The sequence below is a fragment of the Arachis hypogaea genome, chromosome 16 (genome assembly GCF_003086295.3).
Source record: "Arachis hypogaea cultivar Tifrunner chromosome 16, arahy.Tifrunner.gnm2.J5K5, whole genome shotgun sequence".
Classification (NCBI taxonomy): Eukaryota; Viridiplantae; Streptophyta; class Magnoliopsida; order Fabales; family Fabaceae; genus Arachis; species Arachis hypogaea.
The window spans coordinates 105,031,258-105,039,294 of record NC_092051.1 but is presented as its reverse complement, the minus strand read 5'-3'; positions in this window follow the sequence as shown (position 1 = coordinate 105,039,294).

Here is an 8,037-nt window from a genome sequence, read left to right as displayed (position 1 = left end):
CAAATATAAACAGCTTTCCAAAATTTTTATCTTCCACTGACAAAAAACATAACTAGTCAAAATTGCTAAACTAACCAATGCTATCTGGAAGAAAGAAAAACATAACTTTTTGAAGTGCTAAAATTGCTAAAACTAACCAATACTATAATTCCACACATGTTAAAAAAATAGTAGCAGACTTTCTCATATTATTTTCATTTCTAAATTGAAATTGAAACTTTGAAAAGAAAGAAACTAAATTGAGAGATATATCTAAACTGAGTTACCGAACTAAAGCAGAGAGTCGGAGACAGCAAGTCCAGAAAGGAGAAGAAATGTCACTTCAACTTCAAGCAAACACAGAAGAGAGACATGGCAAGACCACCCATCAGCAACGGTGAGACACGGGGAGAAGCAGAGTAGCAACGACGGCGCATAGTGAGGAGCAGAGAACCAACAACGGGTCATAGCGAGGATCAAAGAACGAGCAACGGCAGAGGGAGAGGAACAGAGAACGAGCGACGGTGGTAGAAGGAGGCAAGAACCCTAGCAAAGGCAAATGTCTCCTCTTTGAAACTGTGATTGAAAAAGAAAAGGAGGAATGCGTAAAAAAGTATAAACACAGAGGTAAATGTCTAATTATGAATTCTTCCAAAAAAATGGGGTTCTTTTCATAAATATTTTTAGGATGGTTAACGATACTCCCACATAAAAGCGGGAGTAACGAATCCATAACAAAACTTATAACATAGTTGTCGACTAAATCTCCAAAGTGGTCCCTCATATTCACAACTTTCACCATTTTAGTCCCTCAAATCCAAAATTCGTTATACTAGTCATCGAGATTGAGCTCTGGCACTATATTGGTTCCTGAAACCTTTCTATCACTGAGTCAGAGAATGAAGTGCCGAGTTACCTCTGACTTGCCACGCTGGACACAAGACTAAAAGGCGTCGTTCCATTTTAGCATTTAAACAAAGCAAAAACAAAAAGACGAAAAAGACTTTATATGATGTGCAAATCATGTTATCTTTCCTCATTTTCCAAAATAACCTTATTTTTGTCTTGTCTAAGCACTAAAACGAAACGATATCATTTAGCCCTGTGTCTAGCATGGCAAGTCAAAGTAGCTCAGCATTCAGTTCGCTAACTCAAAGTCGGAAAGGGTCCAGAGACCAATATGATGCTTGGAGCTAGATCTCGAGTATCAGTATAGTGGATTTTAAATCTGATTGACTAAAATAGTGAAAGCTATGAATCTCAAAGACCACTATAGTAATTTAATCTGCTAAAATATTCTAAAACTGCAAACTATAATTTATATAATATAATATAAAATTAACAATTAAATCTCAAATATCTTGTAATATATTTGTCCTCATCCAATTGATTAATGGCATTACTATGTGAAATTGTTTTGCTTCTTCATCTTTATATTCTCTTTTCTTCTCTTTTGTTTTTTCTCTTCTTATCTCTTCCAAGAATGAAATGAAATAAGTTGATTTCGCTTACACTGTCTGTGCTATATATAAAGCAAACACTATACTAAATTTGTATACTATAATTATGAAATTGTGAAACAACTTTCTCTACCTTTATTTCTCTAGTAGAGAGCGCAAAATTAAGGTGAAAAAATCATGTATCCAATTTTACTATCATTGGTCATGAAATTGAAAGAGTGAATGTTGTAGTAGTGATTTTATCATCAATACATACAAAATAGTTTTGTTGGTTAATTTCACTAATGAGGTAAATACCAAATCGGTACCCGAAAGATTTTGACGTTGACAAAATAGTACTTATCTTTGTTATTGACAAAATAATCCACAAAAGATTTTAAAATTTAACAAAAGTTATCAACCGTCAATTGAGTTACTTGGAGTTAAGGTTTAGGGGTGACATGTCAATTAAAACCCTATTCACCCCCACCACCTCAAACTTTCTGCAACTTCCAACCTTGAAAGGCCAAAAACCACTTCCATCCTCATTCTTTCACCCATACTCATCCCTTTCTCAAAAATCAAAACTTGCCCTTATAATGTTGTTATTATATTCTTAGTTTTCTCTCCCTAATTCTCAAAAATTTCAGAACAATGGAAATATGGAATCCATATTCTTTTCAAATTCCTCACCTTAACAACAACATCAACACCATAACAACTCCTTTGAACGAGCGTATATACAATCATGCAAAGGTTTCAAATTTACTCCTCAACTCTCTTATGGAACCATCGCTAATTTCTCTATCGTGATTTCCAACCCCACCCTCAAATCTGCCATCCCTAGGCACACAGAAAATTCTGCTTGAAATTTCGATAGGGATTTGCAGCAGTGGTAATAACAATAATCAATTCTAAAGTCTAAAGAATCAAAATCAAAACCTTCTGCGTGATTAGGGATAGTATGAAGGGAAATGCTTGAAAGCCTTGCAATGAGGATGAGAGATGCGGTAGATCCTGAGGATGAAGAAGATGATCAAGATGAGACCAAGGATGTTAAATATTTTAGAAACATAACCAAGGAGGATGAAACCGCAACTGACTTCGCTAGCCTAAGCGATGAATCGGATTGTGGAAGGAAAATCCATGAGTGCGAGAGTAATTCAGAGAAAGCGGTGGTAGAAGGTAAGAACAGAATGAAGTGAAACCAAGAAGTAAGTCTGCATCTGCATTTGGGGCACCTTGTACCGCTAAAAGAAACCAGGATGAGTGACAAAGGGGAATGGAAAGGGGAATTGTCGGGGATATGCAGTGACGGGATTAGGAAAGAAGAGAAAAAAAGGGATTAGGGTTTATAGAAAATTAAAATTCGGGTGTTTTTAAAATTATAAAAATTAAAAGTGGATAACTTTTGTAATAATTATGATAATTTTTAACTGACACCTCACTCTTAAACCTTAACACTAACAATTTGATTGACAGTTGGTCACTTTTGTCAAATTTTAAAATATTTCGGAGATCATTTTGTCAATAACAAAGATTAAGTACCATTTTGTTAGCGTCAGAATCTTTTGAGGTACCGATTTGTTATTTCACTACAAGAAAAATGTTGAGTATTGGTACGAGAAAAATTGTCGGTCTAGAATTTCTCTTAATAGAAAAGGAAATTCGTTGTAAGCATAGTTCCAAACCAACTAATAATTCTCAATCAAATTTAAAAGATTGGTTGTCACATGTACAAATCCCAATGAAAATTAACCGAAGTATTTAAATCTCGGGTTGTCTCATAAGGAATTGCAATGAAGTGATCAATTATTGGCTATGAAGGAACAAGGGGTTTAATTTATAAAAGGGGCAAGAAAATAAATGGCAAAAAAATAAAGGAAACAACTTAAGAAAGTAATTAATAAAGAGAGACATTCATGGCAATGATTGAGAATATAAGCTTTCTATCATAGTCACTAATAACAATAATTAACAAGAATTTATCCTACTTAGTCATCTCTTACGATAGAAGAAGGTACAATATTATCTTCACACGAGAGAAAGTCAATAAGAGTAGCTAATCTCAATCCAAAAGTCCTAATCAACTTACAAATTGAATTAGCAAAAGATTAGCGTCAATGGAAACAATATTAGCTAACAACTCTAGATCACCAACATGAGTTGGGTATTCATGACTCAAGATTGCCTAATTCCTCTTTCCAAGCCAAGAATGCTAAAAAATCTATTCTAACAACCAACCAAGCATTTTGTCAAACACTTGGAAGGCATAAAAGGAAAGCATGGTAAATTGCAAGGAAAGATAAGTTCTACAACTACCCAATGCAAGAAAAGTAAGATCAACAACTCAATTCAACAATAAAAGGAACATAAAACATCAATTGCAACAAGAGTTCATCAATAAACTAAAAGAGGCATAAAAAGAAAAATTAACAAGAGAAAATAGGAGAATCAAGACATTACAACAAGAAATCGTAAAGAAAACAAGATGAAAACAAGGGATTAAACCTAGATCCAAGATGCAAATAACCCTAAGAACCCTAATTCTAGAGAGAAGAGGGAGCTTCTCTCTCTAGAAACTAAACTACATAATGCTAAGCTACAACTAATTGCTCTCCCTTTGCCCAAGCTTGAATTCTGCATGAAATAGCCTTAGGAATGAGTTGGATTTGGGCCTGGGCAGCTCAGAAATCGCCCCAGCGTTTTCACTTTAATGAGGTCACGTGGAAGCTGTGACGCGTACGCATGAGTCACGCATACGCGTCACTTGGCAATTTACTTTCTACGCATACGCGTCACGTCACGCATATGCGTCGCCATACGACTCCATGTCCATACGTGTGCGTCGATGTATGCACTCTCAATCCTTGTTTTCCCATGAATTCTTCACTTTGCATGCTTTCCCTCTTCACTTCTTCCATCCAATACTTGCCTTATGAACCTAAAATCACTCAACAAACACATCAAGGCATCGAATGGAATTAAAGTGAATTAAAATTACCAATTTAAGAGTTTAAAAAGTATGTTTTTACACTTAAGCACAAATTAAGGGAGAATTACAAAACCATGCTTTTTTAATTAATAAATATGAGAAAAGGTGATAAAATTCCCTAAATTAAGCATAAGATAAACCACAAAATTGGGGTTTATCAAACCTCCCCACACTTAAACTAAGCATGCCCTCATGCTAAACTCAAGAAAGAAACAAAGGGTATAGGCATTTATTCAATGCAAACTAACTAGATGCAATCTACCTACATGCAACTATCTAAATGAATGCAACTACTTGGTTAAAATAAATCAATTTCCAAGAATACATATACAAGTACAAAGGCTAAAGCAATAGCAATCAAGTCAACCCACAATTGAATTGAGTTATTAAAAATAGTTCACAAACTTGCAAGAAAATATGATCATGGGTGGAAATATGTAGTTGAGCGATCGAACCCTCACCGGATGTGTATCCGCTCTAGTCACTCAAGTGTATAGGGTTGATTCACTCAATTCTCCCCTAATCATGCTTTCCAAGATTTGTTTTTCATCTAACAATCAACAATTATTTCATGCATGCATACAAATATCATGAGGACTTTTCCATAGGTTGTAATGGGGCTAGGGTCAAGGAAAGGATGCATATGGTCAAGTGGACTTGAAATTTGAATCTTTGATTAACTTAAACTTCCCACCTAACCTATGACAACTTATACAATTTCAAAGCTAACCTAACTACCCATTCTTTACTTTTTCACACACTCATGCATTCTCTTTTTTATCACTACATATATGTATTGACTTTTATTGAACTTTACTTTGAGACATTTTGTCCCCTTCTTATTGTTTTTCTTTTTCTTTCTTTTTTCTATTATTTTTTTCCTTTTATATTATTATTTTTTTCTTTTGTTTTTCTATTTTTTTTCTTTTCAAACTAAAATATATATAAGAATGTCAATGCATACGGTTTACACATGATTGATACATGAGTATGTCCCAATTCCCAATGTTTTCAATAGAAATACAAAAATACACTTTTATCCCAACCCATGTTCCCAACTCTCCCAAACTTGAATGATAAGTACTCTCACTAGCCTAAGCTAATCAAAGATCCAAACAAAGGATATTTATTGTTTTTCACTTAAGGCTTGTAATGTGCTAAAATTAAGAACAAATGGGTTAAGCATAGGCTCAAAATTGCCTAACAATGGAAGATAAAAGGTAGGCTATTTGGGTAAGTGAGCTATTTGAAATAATAATCTCAATCATATAAATGTATTTATATACAAAATAATGGACATAAAGAATCAAACAAATCAAAGATTACAATCATAGAAAGAGAATAATGCATACAAGAATGAAAATAAGTGGTTATATGATGTAACCACACAATTAGGCTCAAATCTCACATGATTGTGTTCTTAGCTCAAAAACATGATCCACAATATATAATTCAAGCAAGTTCTAAATTTTTTTTCAATCAATTGGGGTGCCCTCTAGATAAATTTCTTGAAAAATTTTATTATTTTGACTAAGCTTATTATTATTATTATTATTATTATTATTATTATTATTATTATTATTATTATTATTATTATTATTATTGTTATTATTATTATTATTATATGCAAACTAAGAAAATGCAACTAAAAATCTTAAAAGACCTACAATTGAAATGCAAGAGTGTTGGGATTAGAAAATTATCATCCAAAAACGCTGATCGGTCGAACAACCTCCCCACACTTAAAAGTTTGCACCGTCCTCGGTGCACTCAAAGATGAACAAGGGGGTACGGCGACTTTTGGGGTTGCCACTTTCAGTTGGCGGATCAACCGGTGCTGCGTGTTCTTCCTTCCGCTTCTGTTTTTTTGCTTATGGTGCATCATTCATGAAAAATAGAAAATAACACCGTAATATGAGAAAATATAAAAACAAGGAAGCATAAATTGTTGGAATGAGATAAATCACTAGAATAGAGTGAGTGAATTAGTATGACATTGATGAAAAATAGCTATGTGGGTTCTAAGATTGCGCGCGGTTTAGAACGCACACACACTAGCATGAAAATTTATGTTACAATTACACAAAAGAAGACATACACTTCACTCATTCTAGTGTGCTTGAGATACTTTAAAAGACTTGTCGGTTAAGATACAAACAAGTAGTAAAGAAGCATAAAAGCATTCAAGCAATTAATCAAGCAATTGTTAATTGGATAATGAATGGACATTGATTGATGTGCAAGTAAACTTAGCTAACAAAATGAAATATAGAGCTCACACATCAAACAATAACACATATTGAAGTTGTTTGCAACACCTAAGTGACATAAAGTGGAAGACATGGGTGCTATGGAACTTAGGACAAAGAAGATAGGAGTGAAAATCAATCACATAGCAATCATGGTCCACAAAGCTTAAAAAGCTAAAAAATATGTCACTAGGTAAGCTTTCGATCCAATTCCACAATTCTAAAATCTCAATGCATAAAATAGGTGATGTGAATAAGGGTCAATCATAACAAGCATAACCTAAAAAAAATGCATTGATAATGTACAATTGCCTAACAATGGATGATGAATGCATGGTGGCCAAAACATGCAATTCAAAAGATTTAGAAAACTTAAAGGCATTGTCACATTTACTTGGCATTCACAAATGTTCAACATGAAATCTCAGAACCAAGTAACCAAACATAACCTCAACAAGGGACTCCAACAATAACAATTAACAATAATGATGTTAAACTAACATCCCTTTAGTAATCGGCAGCAATAAACAGTAAACAATATTAATAATTCCAACACTCATAAGGAAAAATAAAAATTAAATGAAAATCAAACTAACTAAACAACTAACCAAAATAAATGGTAATAGATAGTGACTGGTAGTGTTGGATGATGATTGAAGGGTGGAAAGAAGAGAAGAGACGAGAGCAGAAGGAAAGAAATGGAAAGAAAAGAAGAAAAGAAGATGGGTGATGCAGGGCAACCCACGCGTACGTGTAAGGTGACGCGTAAGCATGCATTGGTGAAATGGGATCGACGCGTACGCGTGACCCACGTGTACGCGTGATGGGTTATTCAGAGGGGTGACGCGTACGCATGGGTAACGCGTACGCGAGGGTGGATTTTGTGCTAAAGGCACAACTTCAGCCCAAAACTTGCACAACTCTCTGGAATTTGTACTAGAGGTGAAAATTTTGAATCCATACGTACGCGTGAGTCACACGGACGCGTGGATGTGTGAAAAGCTTGGGGTCTCGCGTACGCGTGGCATGGTGCTCTGTTTTTCAAAATTTTTCAAGTTCTTGCACCAAACCAAGCATTCCAAACCTCCAAACAGCTACCAAAATACCATAAAACCTTATTTAACCTATTAGACTCCTAAATAAACTCAACTAACCAATAAAAATACGAAATTAAACTAATTTTACCAATATGTACAAAAGAGAAAAATGAAAAGATATTACCATGGTGGGGTGTCTCCCACCTAGCACTTTTGTTTATTATCCTTAAGTTGGACTTATGCGGAGCTGTCCATCATGGTGGCTTGTGCTTGAATCCATCCTTGAACATCCACCAATGCTTGGACTTCGAATAAGTACCATAATCCAAAGTCAATAT